Here is a 14,341-nt window from a genome sequence, read left to right on the forward strand (position 1 = left end):
GGGGGGTAAATGTCCACGTCAGCTGCAGGCTCGTTTGTGGCTGACAAGTCCGATGAGGGACAGGCAGGCACGGTTGCAGCGGTTGCAAGGGAAAATTGGTTGGTTGGGGTTGGGTGTTGGGTTTTTCTTCCTTTGCCTTTTGTCAGTGAGGTGGGCTCTGCGGTCTTCTTCAAAGGAGGTTGCTGCCCGCCGAACTGTGAGGTGCCAAGATGCACGGTTTGAGGCGATATCAGCCCACTGGCGGTGGTCAATGTGGCAGGAACCAAGAGATTTCTTTAGGCAGTCCTTGTACCTTTTCTTTGGTGCACCTCTGTCACGGTGGCCAGTGGAGAGCTCGCCATATAACACGATCTTGGAAAGGCGATGGTCCTCCATTCTGGAAATGTGACCCACCCAGCGCAGCTGGATCTTCAGCAGCGTGGACTCGATGCTGTCGACCTCTGCCATCTCGAGTACTTCGACGTTAGGGATGAAAGCGCTCCAAATGAATGTTGAGGATGGAGCGGAGACAACGCTGGTGGAAGCGTTCGAGGAGCCGTAGGTGATGCCGGTAGAGGACCCATGATTCGGAGCCGAACAGGAGTGTGGGTATGGCAACGGCTCTGTATACGCTTATCTTTGTGAGGTTTTTCAGTTGGTTGTTTTTCCAGACTCTTTTGTGTAGTCTTCCAAAGGCGCTATTTGCATTGGCGAGTCTGTTGTCTATCTCGTTGTCGATCCTTGCATCTGATGAAATGGTGCAGCCGAGATAGGTAAACTGGTTGACCGTTTTGAGTTTTGTGTGCCCGATGGAGATGTGGGGGGGCTGGTAGTCATGGTGGGGAGCTGGCTGATGGAGGACCTCAGTTTTCTTCACAATACGAGAGCAGGAAATACAAGCCTCAAGCCTTCTTCACTTTTCAATAGGATCATGCCTGACCTACACTGATAATTCCATCTCCCATCTCCACATTTTTACTGAATTCCAAAATGTTGTCTTTCCTATACAATATCTCAAAGCATTCACAATCCCCAGAGCAGAGAATTTCCCTGATTGAAGAAATTAGTCTGAATCTCAGTCCTTATCCTAAGAAGATCTCCCTTGATAATGACTCTCTGTGTGGTGATTGGGGGAGGGGGTGAGAAATCCTCACAACATCCACTGCTTATCTTTCTGAATTCTACATGTTTTAATGAAATTGTCTCTCATTACTTCATAGACCTACTCAACACTCATTCATAGGACAACTTCTTATGCTAGTGATTAGACAAAATGATATGAGAGGTATTAAACCTTCTTTGGCTGTGATCATCTGATGAACAGAATCACCTTTGTCTCCAAATCACCGTGCAGCTCACAGACCACATTGGCTACAATGTCAGTGGGTCAACGTTCTGTAATTGCATACCATACCATGAATATCTTCTGCAAACTAATCATAGCTTATCTCTCAGCCATCAATCACTTTGCCAGCAGTGGTCACACACAGAATGAATTTTAAAAGAGAATTTCAAACAACTCCTTAGGTGCTGACTGTCAAGTGAACATCCTTAGTTGTTCCACTGCCCAGAAAACATTCTCAAGTTGAACCAATCAAGATTCAAGAGAAGACAGGATGGGCGAGACCTCATGTATTACTGAATGCTTTTTACAATGAAATGTCCAATGCCATGCAAAGAGGGCGGATGGTTGGTGTAGCAGTTAGCATAACGCCTGTACAGTGCCAGTGATCGGGACCAAGTTTCAAATCTCATGCTGTCTGTAAGGAATTTGTCCTCATGTCTGCATGAATTTTCCCCAGGGTCTCTGATTTCCTCCCACCATTTGAAACCTACCGTGGGTGTAGATTAATGGGGTGTAAATTGGGTGACACGGACTTGTGGGCCTAAATGACCTATTACTGTGTTGTATGTCTAAATTAATATTATTTTTTTAAAAAAGGAGAGAAAGAAGCATTCTGAGGGCAGAGGAAAGTCAGAGAGAAAAGAACACGAGTAGATAAAGAGATGGAAACAGTGGAACCAGATAGAGATGGGGCTTGCGTAAAATTGGAAATATTGATGTTCATGCCATTTGGTTTATGTCTGTGGTGAAGGATTATGATGTGTTGTTTCTCAAGTTTATGTTTGGCATCACCCTCAAAATGGATGAGGCCAAGGACAAATCAGTATATTGTTGTAATGGTTGGCTATAAGAAACTCACTCCCAATGGGGACTCCTTCTTTCTGTCTTTTCACCTCTCCTACCTTCTATCCAATACCCTGTTAAATTTAGGCTCCTCCCCATTTCTTGCCCCCTTCATATACAAAATATTGCCCCCTTTTTACTTTAGTCTCAATGAATGGTGTTGATCTGAAATATTGACTATTTCTATCCATGGATGCTGCCTGACCCACTGAGTTCTTCCAGCACCTCATTGTTTGCTCAAGATTCTGTTTTTGTGTTTTAATTTTCCTATCCATTTCTTGCATCAATCCCCTGTTCTCCTCACTGGTCAACTCCCACCAGATTTTAATTTAGAGATACAGCAGGGTAGCAGGCCCATATGGTCTACTAGCTAATTATACCTGTGTGACCAATTAACCTACTAACCCAGTACATCTTTGGAACATGGGAGGAAACCAGAGCACCCGGAGGAAACCCATTCATTCATGGGGAGAACATATAGAAACAGAGAGCGCTGGATTAGAACCCATCACTGGCACTATATAGATTTGCGCTAAACGCTATGCTAACCACACCTACAGCTTCAGGGTAATTTATAATGTTGACCAACTTGCACATCTTTTAGGATGTGGGATTAAACTAGAACAGCCAGAGGAAATGCTTGTCATCACAGGGGGAATGTGAAAACTTCACCACAGTCAGCATCAAGGTCAGGACTGGAGGCACCAAATATACAAGATGTGTAACTGTGCTGCCTTAAAGTTCTATTTATACACACAAGTGTTATCAATCGGTTGTCATGGACAGGCAACGTTCTTTATATATGGTGTCTCATTATTGCATATGACCAGCCAGGTATAATGGGAATTGTCCAATTTAGCTTTGTAAAGTGGGACCTCACAGACTAGATGTCTTTCCATTTGAAAAGGATGGCTCTTTTAGCCAACAATGTGGAGAAGGCCACAACCACAGGTACAGAAAAACTCCCTATATCATGGCCAATAACCCCAAAAAGAGCAATTAATGTGTTGGGTTGTCGGTCCAGCTGGAGTTTAGTTGAAAAGACATTAAAAATTTCTTTGCAATAGTTTTCTAAGGATGAAAAAGATCAAAACATATGTGTTGATGTAGCAATTTCAGATTTGCATCTATCAAAACTAAAGTTAATATTAGAAAAAATACTAGCCAATTTATCTTTGGATATGTGAACACGATGCACCACTTTGAATTGGATTAATGAATGTTGGGCACATATAGAAGAGGTATTTACCAATTTAAAAATATTGTCCCATAGATCCTCAGAAAAGGGTCTTGCAAGTTCTAGTTCCCAAGTCTTTTTTAATCTTATCACGAAGTACTGGATGGTAATTTTAATAATCTATCATACAGAATTCAAATGAACCCTTTCTGAGAAGGATTCAATTGAAAAATAGTATCAACTAAATCTGGTGGACATACAGATGGTCCAGTAACATGGTATTTAAGAAATTTCTAATCTGCAAATAAATGAAAAAATGAGAATTTGGTAAGTCAAGCAAGAAATTCAACCACACTCCCCGCAAAAATGAAGAGCATCAACATACGTAGTAGGTTAATTGGGCAGCATGGGATCGTGGGCTGGCAGAGCCTGTTACCATGCAGTATGTCTAAATTTTTTAATAATACATTTGTACATGAACTCTCTCAGCCTTACAATTCACCATCTGAGAGGGATTATGGAGAAATTCAGCCACCTTCAGAAATGTGTTACCCTTTCACATTCTTGCATGATGCCATGCAAACCACAGCCCTAAGCACTAGGGAAACAATCTCAGTGTCACCACACTAACAATTTTCACATTCTCCCTTGTTCCAACCTCTCCTCTGACAAACTTTCTGCTGAACAAGTAAGAAGCTGTTCAATCTACTAAACCAGAATCTAAACCAGAATCTAAACCACCCAGTCCTCAGTCATACAAGCCACGTTGCAAGTTATTTTTGCTATAGTTACTGAAGTGTGTTTTCGATACAAGAATATCCACTGATTATCAACAACTGTGAGATATACAGCCTCTGATTTAATCTGAGCATAGGTGTAAATTCTTTCTTCTTGACAGACCGTGAATTAATGGTTAATTTTCCTCTCTTCTCAGTTGTCACTGTTTGCCCCAAGAAGAAAATGGGCAATCATGTTAAAATTAAAATAGTACCTTGTGGAAACCAAACTAATAGTTCTGTATTCTGCTTACCAGCAATGTGACCCCATCTTCCAATGTGTTTTTAATGTCTGCATTCAATGTTCAGGGTGCCTTGTCCAAAATTCTGGATCTCACATGGTTGTCTAAGATTTCTAAGTTGCACGACTAAGAGTTCAGAAATCTCAAGGTCTAGAACCACTCTCTGGTCTGATTCTTCGTAATTTTAAGTTTTTAATTTAGACATACAGCGCGGTAACAGGCCATTTCATCCTACGAGTCCATGCTGCCCAATTTAAACTGCATTAATCTATTAATTTATGTTTTTGAATGGTGGAGAAAACCCACGCAGACACAGGGAGAACATACATTCTCCTTACAGGCAGGGAGGGATCCGAACCCCAGTCCAGTCCCGATCGCTGGTGCTGTAAAGGCATCGCACTAACCGCTACGCCAACCATGTCGCCCATAAGATTTGATGCATTTAAGATTTGAAACCAGAAGCCACACTGACGTGAGATTAGTTGAAGTACACTTTCTATGAAGTAATACAGTGGAGAATCACTTTATGGGATGACAGATTTATGTGATGAACATACCGTGGCCCTCTTGAGACTCAGGGCTCAGCATGGGACAAGGGTCTTCACATCCACCAAAATTTCCCATGGGACACATGGAAGACATGGTGAAAATAATTTTAATCATTGATTAATGAAGCGAAACTATATCACGTTAAAAACAGTGAGCAGCCTCATGGTGTTGAAAAATCAGGAGACGCATACTGGCTCAAATAAATTATTCTTACCCTGTTGAACAAATGCCAATCATGCTGGAACACAGTTAATCCTCTGAAAAAACAGAAACTTTGTCTGGATATATTGAAAAGATATCAGATTCCATTGGAGCAGTGATCAGTGATATAGATGAATTGAAAGTCACTTATTTGGAGTGAGTTCGTGACCTGAGCCATGCTGTGGGAGGTCCGGTATGGATCTTGTTGCCTTGCAACATTTGCAGTATCAGATTGAAGGTGATAATGGAAGCAATTTTGATAGTGTTCACGGAATGGAAGAAAATAAACAGAAGGAGTGAAGAAAATAGAAATAATCTTTTGGGTAATTAGGAAACAGCGTTTGTAATGTTATGCTAATCAGTCGACACATGCAGCTTCAGGCTTTGCTGTCAAGCATCCCTTTACTTGCCTCAATGATGGGTTGCATAATGCTAAATAAATCATTGGTTGTAATGTCATACACAGCAAACATCTCAAGTTGCAGGAACTAATTTAAATCACACTGTCACTTCTGTAACCTTAAGGAAAATTCCAAGCATGAATGCACTTTATAATTGTTAGAAAAATGAGGTAGTTCAGAATATAGCTTCATGTGGCAAAACAGGTGTAACTGGTAACATTGCATGGTATTGTTTTTTAAACACCTATCAAGATAGGTATCGTTATACGACAATTTCAGTAGCTAGTCCTACCCTTTTGATTTGTATGAGCTGTCCGGGAATTCACCTTCAGCCATAGAATTAAATGTTCCTTCAAACTTCCAGCAGCCATGACAGATCAATTAGATTTTAACAAAACAGGTACTCCTGATGAAAGATCTCAACCTGAAACATTGATTCCATTTTCCTTCACAGACGCTGCCTTACCTGCTGAATTCCTTCAGTGATTCGTGATTTTGCTCCAGATTCCACCATCTATATTATCTCTTTCCTTTTACTCATTTTAACCCTCAATTTGGATGCATTATAGTCAGATTACCTGAAAATGTGTTTGCTTAACCATTATGTTATAGAACTCCATTTGGGAAGTGTTATATGGCGAGCTCTCCACTGGCCACCGTGACAGAGGTGCACCAAAGAAAAGGTACAAGGACTGCCTAAAGAAATCTCTTGGTGCCTGCCACATTGACCACCACCAGTGGGCTGATAACGCCTCAAACCGTGCATCTTGGCGCCTCACAGTTTGGCGGGCAGCAACCTCCTTTGAAGAAGACCGCAGAGCCCACCTCACTGACAAAAGGCAAAGGAGGAAAAACCCAACACCCAACCCCAACCAACCAATTTTCCCCTGCAACCGCTGCAATCGTGTCTGCCTGTCCCGCATCGGACTTGTCAGCCACAAACGAGCCTGCAGCTGACGTGGACTTTTTACCCCCTCCATAAATCTTCGTCCGCGAAGCCAAGCCAAAGATGTTATAGAACTAATAACACAAGATGCAAATTCAAACTCACTATGTAGAACATGGAACATAGAACATTACAGCACAGTACAGACCTTTTGGCCCACCATATAAACACTCAAAAAACAAAACCTTCCCTACCTCACCCTCTATTTTTATTCCATCCATGTGCCTTTCTAAGAGTCTTTTAAATGTTCATATTGTACCAGTGTCCACACCACTGACATCTTTCATTAACTTTCCTCCCCTCACCTTGTACAAATGTCCTCTGGTGTTTGCTAGTCTCACCCCGGGAAAAAGGTGCTGGCTGTCCATCCTATCTATGCTTTTCATAATCTTGTAGACTTCTATTAAGTCACCTCTCATCCTTCTTCGCTCCAAAGAGAAAAGCCCACGCTCTGCTAACCTTGCCTCATTAGACACATTCTCCTTTCCAGACAACATCCTGGTAAATCTCCTCTTCACCCTCTCCATTGCTTCCTCATCTTTCTTGTAATGAGGTGAACAGAACTGAATACAATATTCCTAGTATGGCCTAACCAGAGTTTTATGGAGCTGCAATGTTATCTCATGTATCAGGGATATTTTACTCCAAATGATAAAATAACAACAATTTTTAAAAAATGATAGTACCCTATATTAGTCATGTAAAATTACCAAATTATTGGAAATGATTCACTGAAATGGAATCTGCAATCAATAAATGGCCTTTACATTTTTCCAGATGTACAGCAATGTGGTTAAATTTTAACTCCCTTTGATTCTGAAAAGCCTCTCAGTTGTTAAGATTTCAGCTCACAATAACCTTCACAAGGGCAGAGAACAAACGCTGATGCCAGTAATGCCCATATCTAATAAATGAGCCAGGGCTTGCACATTGCTCTAATTATGGACTCACTTTTGGGGGATTTCTTTTTGTGAATTTGTCCTTATCTAAATTACAAGGCCCTCAAAAATAGTAGTCCATGAATTAAAAATTTTTAAAAAGTTGGATGTTGGAAATCTAAGAGAAAAATAGAAAGTGCTGGATGGATTCACATATTGTGCCACAGGTTCTCACAGATGTGGCCTGATCTGTTGAGTGTATGCAGCATTTTCTATTTTTGTTAATGTCTGTGAATGTTTCTGGAAAGATGGCAGTGCTGCTGGAGCCATTATAATAGCAGCGCTGCCTCTGGTGCGCACTGGGGAGAGCAGAGACACAGCGCTCCTCCATAGCGTTCTACCACCCAGTCCAACTACCTATACAGGCTTTAAATGGCCTGTTAAAGGAACTAACGGTGGTTTATTGGCCCAAAATGGGCGACGCCATTGTTCGGTAGGGGCCTCGAAGGGTCGCAGCCTCCCAGGAAGCAGAGGACTATTGCGGGGCACCAGAAAATGGGGAGAACGATCCCATTTGAGAAGGAGCAGAGGAGATCACCCTACAACATGGCAACCATAGCGGTGGACCAGTAAGGGGCACTGCGGCTGAATTACATGTAGGCGCCAGGCTGTTTGTGACTCGGTCAAAGGACTTACACTAGGCTGCGGAATGATTGAACAAGACTGGCTGAAGAGGTACCAGGAATAAGAACTGGGATGCGAGAGGATACTGAAGGTGTCCCAATCATGTTAAAGGCTTGGCTCTTGAGATGGGTTGCCAATGGATTGAAGTGGGTGCAGCTGCAGAGGCCTCGGGAGCGTTGGAGGCAAATCCACAGACACTCAATGACTCGGGAAGGAACTTCCTTTTGCTTCTCTTTCTCTGATTGTAAGGGGAGGCAGATGGTGAATCTTCATCTACCTTATGCAGACTAAAGGTAATTTTGTGTAATATTACACCTGTTTTATTACATGACAATAAAATAATTTTTAAGGAATCTTGGATGACTCCCAATTTAATGAAAACTTAAAATCATTAAAATAAACAATTATAAAATGTAATCATTTTCAAAAGTTAACCCTTCATAGAACACTACAGCACAGTACAGGCCCTTCAGCCCTTGATGTTGTGCCGGCCCATATATTCCTTAAAAAAAGTACTGAACCTACCCTATCCTGTTCAAAACACTTTAATTAGAAAACTCAATTCATGTAAAACAAATGTTAATTACTTAACATTTTCTCTATTTTGTTAGTTTCAGCTGCTGTCACCATTCAATTGAATGATTCCATGTCCTTTGATTTATAGAGTCATACAGCATGGAAAAGGAACTTTGGGCCAACTTGTGCATGCCGACCAATATGTCTATCTACACAAAGCCTAATTTCCTGTGTTTGGTCCACATCCCTCAATCCATTCCTGTCTATTTTGCTGTCTTTTCAACATTTGTAATTGTGTCTGTTTTTATCAATTCTGGTTCTCAAAAGGTTCTCAACCTTTTTCTTTCCACTCACATACCACTTTAAGTAATCCCTATGCAATCAGTGCTCTGTGGTTAGTAAGGGATTGCTTAAGGTAGCATGTGAGTGGGAAGAGAAGGTTAAGAATGATTGCTCTAGACCTAATTGTTATTGAAATATTTTGCTTGAGAAAAATTGTCATTGGCCTATTTCCTTTGGAGTTATGAAACCATACACATAATGAGTCAATTAGGTATGATTCAGTGCTTTTCAAACTTTTTCTTTCCACCCACGTACCACCTTAATCAATCCCTTACTAATCACAGAGCACCGATGGCATAGGGAGTACTTAAAGAGGTATGTGAGTGGAAAGAGAAAGGTTGATCTACAACCTCTTGTGCCATGTCTAATCTGACACAAGTTCAGCAAGCAGATTCATGGGCATAAAGGGATGCAAAGACACACGCTGCATCTAGCATTCAGGTACACCCAGGCTATCATGAGCAGAGTCTGGTCAGTGATTGCAGGATATGTCCGTTTGCATTGGAGATCCAAATTGTCTGTAACTTAGTTGGTAAATGCCAATAGTTTCATGCAGACCTGGTCTCAAGTCTCAATACTGTAGCCACTCTGCACATAAGAGCAGAAGTGTATCATTTAGCCCTTTCAACTTGTTAATCTAAATATGAACCACGTTTACCTTCCCTTGGTCTGTGATCGTGACACCTTTACCCACAAAATTTTGAGCAATAAACTTTTGTGCTTATGAATATCTGAACTGGTGTCTCTTAATCACAAACGCAATTGGATATCGGGGAGATTGTTTTATTCCCCTTTAAGTTCAGGATGTTGTGATCTGTCGTGCAAACTGGATTAATTCCATAGAGCCATAGTTTGAGCATATTCATCATGGGTGGCACAGCTAGCTTAGCGGTTAACGCAACACTGTTACAGAGCTAGTGACCAGGGTTGGAATCCGGTGCTTTCTTTAAGGAGTTTTTACCCTCTCCCCATGTCTGCATGGCTTTCCTTCAGGAGCTCCGGTTTCCTCCCACCATTCAAAACATACTAAGGGTTGTAGATTAATTGGAGAATTAGGACAGCATGGGCTCATGGGCCAGAAGGGGCTGTTACTATGCTGTATGTCTAAATATAAAATTTACACATTCTTTCCCCATAAAATTCATTTCATCCTAAACATTTTTTTTTCATCCCTGTTCAGTCTCCTTTTCCTTTTTTGATTTTTCTTACGCTCTCCATCACTTCAATTTTCCTGTGTGCTGGCACTTGCTCGATAACTGCTCTATGGTTGAGGGGAAGCAAGGGCATTACCACCTTCTCTGCTTGGCTAAGCTTGTTCACACATGGAACAACTTCACCTTTGAACTCCATTCAGTTCCTCCAAATAAAGATATTGCGATGGAAACCATTAATTGTCTTTTACAATATCTATGAGACATTCTATGACCCAATCCCCTTCAGGCAATCCCTTCCTCATGCCTTCCTTCAGCAGATTTATGACTATATTGGTTCCATTTCACGTTGTCAATAATGTATGTGAAAGGTAAAGGTCATGGGTGAGGGTTGTTAGTAATTGGGTGTATTATGGGCAGGACTAGTTGTGACTGAAGCTTGTTGTAGGTGGGGCTCATTTCTGGTTGATCTTATTTTGGCTTCTGGGAAGGATTCCAATGGTTCCAGGAAGTAAGCATTGGAAAGATATCTAAAAGGTAAGTCACAATTAATTTCGAGGTCAATTGACTGCAAAACCCTTGTTCATTGTCTCAGTCAAGTGACTCGAAGTGGTCCAGGACACAAGCTTTTGTAGGTTGGGTGCCTGGGTTAGGACAATTATGTACATATGTGTGCATCTGTATGGGTGGATGGTCCTTCCGATATTTGGGACTCTTACCACATTAAAGGTGTCATATGACTGCAAGATTATTATGAAACACGTCATAAATATTACAAAATTATTGCATTGAACTGATTCACAGCACAAGATTCTGGCAGTATTTACCAAGGATCCTTGGAGTTGGTGGGCCTAGAAGTTTGATTGTATACCTCATTTATAGCTTGTGATGCTGCATTTGACAATATAGCCTTCTGAATGTTAAAGCTTTGGAGTTCAACATAGAACGTGAGTGGAAAAAAAATTATCAGCAATGACGTTCACAAGTTCTGTCTCATGACATAGGGGTATTTACAGTGTTTTTCCAGTCAATCAGAAACTTTTCCCCATGATAAGCCTTCTGTTACAGTTAACACTTGGTTCTGATAACACAATAAGTTTCCATCAACAGAAAGCAATGTCACCCCGTAGTTCCTTTGTGCCCCTCTCAGGTGCTAAATGGTATTGCAACTGAACAGTTCGAACTCAACACAAGGTTTGATTTTGATGCATGAAAACTTGCAACGAAGACGCATGATTAACATATCACCAGATTTACCAATTAAATAAACTACATGGCAGTGATAATTACACACTAGATGCAATTCTAGCTGTTTATTTAAATGCATTTCATGTCTGAAATGTCATGGACAGGAGTTTCTTCACCATAAAAGAGCAGAAAATAGAGTTTTTATACTAAGGCTGAGTTAGTTAGGATTGGCTGATGTCTCACTTTGTCTGGAGTGGGGGGAGGGAGTGTGGGGGGAGGATGGGGCGAGGAGGATGGAGCCAGAAATTGGCCACACGTGTTCTCTTGCTCTTGGATTCAACAGAATTTGAAGACCTCATCAAATCAGAAAAAAAAGTGAGCAGAGTGGAGCTTCCACATATTCTGCTACAAATACTAAACTAACCCTCTCTCAATCCTCCTTTAACTTTATAAGACTACCTAAATTGATTGTGGACTTCAGGTTGGGGAAACCAGGCAAATACAAATCAGTCCTCATCAAGGGGTCAGCAGTGGAGAGGGTAAGAAACTTCAAATTTTTAGGTGTCAACATATCTGAAGATCTATCCTGGGGCCTTCATGTTAATGCAATCATGAAGAAGGCTTGCCAGTGGCTATATTTCATTGGGAGTTTGAGGAGATTTGGTATCTCATGGAAAGCATTCTGATTGGTTGCATCACTGTCTGGTATGGAGGTCCCAATGGACAAGACAGGAAAAAGCTACAGAGAGTTGTGAACTCGGCCAGTGCCATCACGGGCATCAGCCTTCACTCCATTAAGGACACCTACAAGAGGTGATGTCTTAAGAAAACAGCCTCTATCATCAAGGACCGTCACCACCCAGGCCCAGGGCTGGATTAAGGCCAACTGATGCCCTAAGCACAGTCCAACAATAGTTTCCCCTCGACCCTTCCATCGTCTAACTGGCAATGAGTGCTGTATTTGAAGTAATAGATTAAAAATTCAGTTTTCTTCCAGGCCAGACCCCACAGCTATATTATATGTAATTTTTTTTTTCATTTATTGTGGGGGCTCCCTTTTTTGTGGAGCATTAGTTTAACTGCACCATGGTATATAGGGCACTGGAAAAAAAAACTGTAGTGCCCCCCCTCCACTTCCCTTGGTGCCCTAAGCATGTGCCTATTTTGCTAAATGGCTAATCCAGGCCTGCCCAGGACATGTCCTCTTCTCACTGCTACCATCGGGAAGGAGGTGCAGGAGCCTGAAGACCAACACCCAGTGTTACAAAAACAGCATCTACCTCTCTGCTATCAAATGTCTGAATGGACAATGAACCATAGACACTACCTCACTTTTTTCTCTTGTTTTTACAAATGTATTCGATTTTTTTTAAATAGTGTATTAACAGATAAGTAATTTATAGCAATTTTTGCATCTGTAATGCACAATAAAGCTTCCATAATACAAAATAATCAATGACACATGTTCATGACATTCAACCTGATGCTGAATCTGAAATTGCACTTGAATGTCTGTTGGTCATTTAAATAATTTCTCTCAAAAGTCTCTTCTTTCAGCCTTCTTACAAAAGACCAGGAGAACAGAGGTGCCCCTTCTGACATGAGTCAAGTAGCTTCTGCATAAGAGATGGGGAGAGCATATGCACAGCTATTAATGTGGGAAGATGATGGTCTGCACACCTGCTGATTAAAATTTCTCTCATATAGACACATTCAAGACAACTGAACCTCACAATTATAATGATGCCTTTGGCATTTTGCACTGCATTCAATGACTCATTCCAGAGGGTTGCAAAGTACCTCAATGGAAGATAAGTTGCTGTTCCTTTGATTTACATTGGGCCTCACTATGGGAGAGGAGGAGGCTAGAGGCTGCATACAAACATGTTGGAATGGGAGTGGGACTGAGAACTGAAGTGATATTTAACTGGTTACTGTGGAGAAGTAGATCAGAGGTCAATCCACAGGACCATAAGAGCAGCAGAGAGGATCACTGGAGTCTTCTTCCCACCACCCCACATCGACATGATCTACCGGGATCATCGTTTAAAATCATCGTGACCTCTACCACCCCACACACAGCATCTTTCAGTTGCTCCCGATGTCTCGACTGCAGACTCTTGCCTAGCTGCCGGCCATCCAGCCACCAGAACTCCCAACCCTCGACCTTGGACTCTCACCTGGGCACCAGCCATCCACTCATCTGAGCTGCTGACGCCCCGAATGTGGACTTACCAATCCCTCCCGGCTACTCACCCGCCCATCTAAACTCCCAAAACCTCAAACAACACAGGTAATTACTTCGGTCAAAATTAGTATGCGTGAAATAGTTGGTCTCCTAAATTTTACCTTAAAATTTGGACAACAACATTTGACAATTACACACATATGCACGGTATATGAATACTTGTCCTGTATGTGTATTGTTTGTCTGTATATGGGTTGCGTCTGGTTGTGTGACTGTATATTTTGCACCAAGGATTGGAGAACGCTGTTTCCTTGGGTTGTACTTGTGCAATCAGATGACAATAAACTTGACTGGGAGCTCTGGATGCAAAATCAGCACTAGTCCTCTGCACAGCAATCACCCAACCTGTGTTTGGTTTCTCTACTGCAGAGGTGACTTCCTTGTGAACACCGAGTATGGAGAATATGGTTGGATGAATTGCTGATTCACTTGGACCAATTGTTGGAGCCCCTGAATTATGGGAAAGGAAGAGGTGATTGGACAGCTGCACTTAGTGCTTCTCTCCTGATCGATTATAACATGTCTCCATGCAGTTTTTTCCCCCCTTCTCCACCCAACTCTGCTTTTATGACATTAAACGATCCACTCTTCCCCCATTCATGAGCTGAGATACCAACTGCTTCCTCTTTTCATAGAATGCTGCTCAACTAAACTGCATTCTTTGCTTGCTTTTGTCACCTGACCATGTACTCATTACCGTCTTGGTCAGAGATGTACTCGTAATGCTTCTGCTACCTTGATGCTTGGAATAATTTGCACACTAGCGGCAATTTAGTTTTCAATGAATCTACCAATCTGCATGTTGTGATACGGGAAGAAACTGGAGTACCTGGAGAAGGTGCAAACTCTACACTGCTTGGTCAGCATTGAACCAG

This window comes from Narcine bancroftii, chromosome 1 (genome assembly GCF_036971445.1).
Source record: "Narcine bancroftii isolate sNarBan1 chromosome 1, sNarBan1.hap1, whole genome shotgun sequence".
NCBI classification, from domain to species: domain Eukaryota; kingdom Metazoa; phylum Chordata; class Chondrichthyes; order Torpediniformes; family Narcinidae; genus Narcine; species Narcine bancroftii.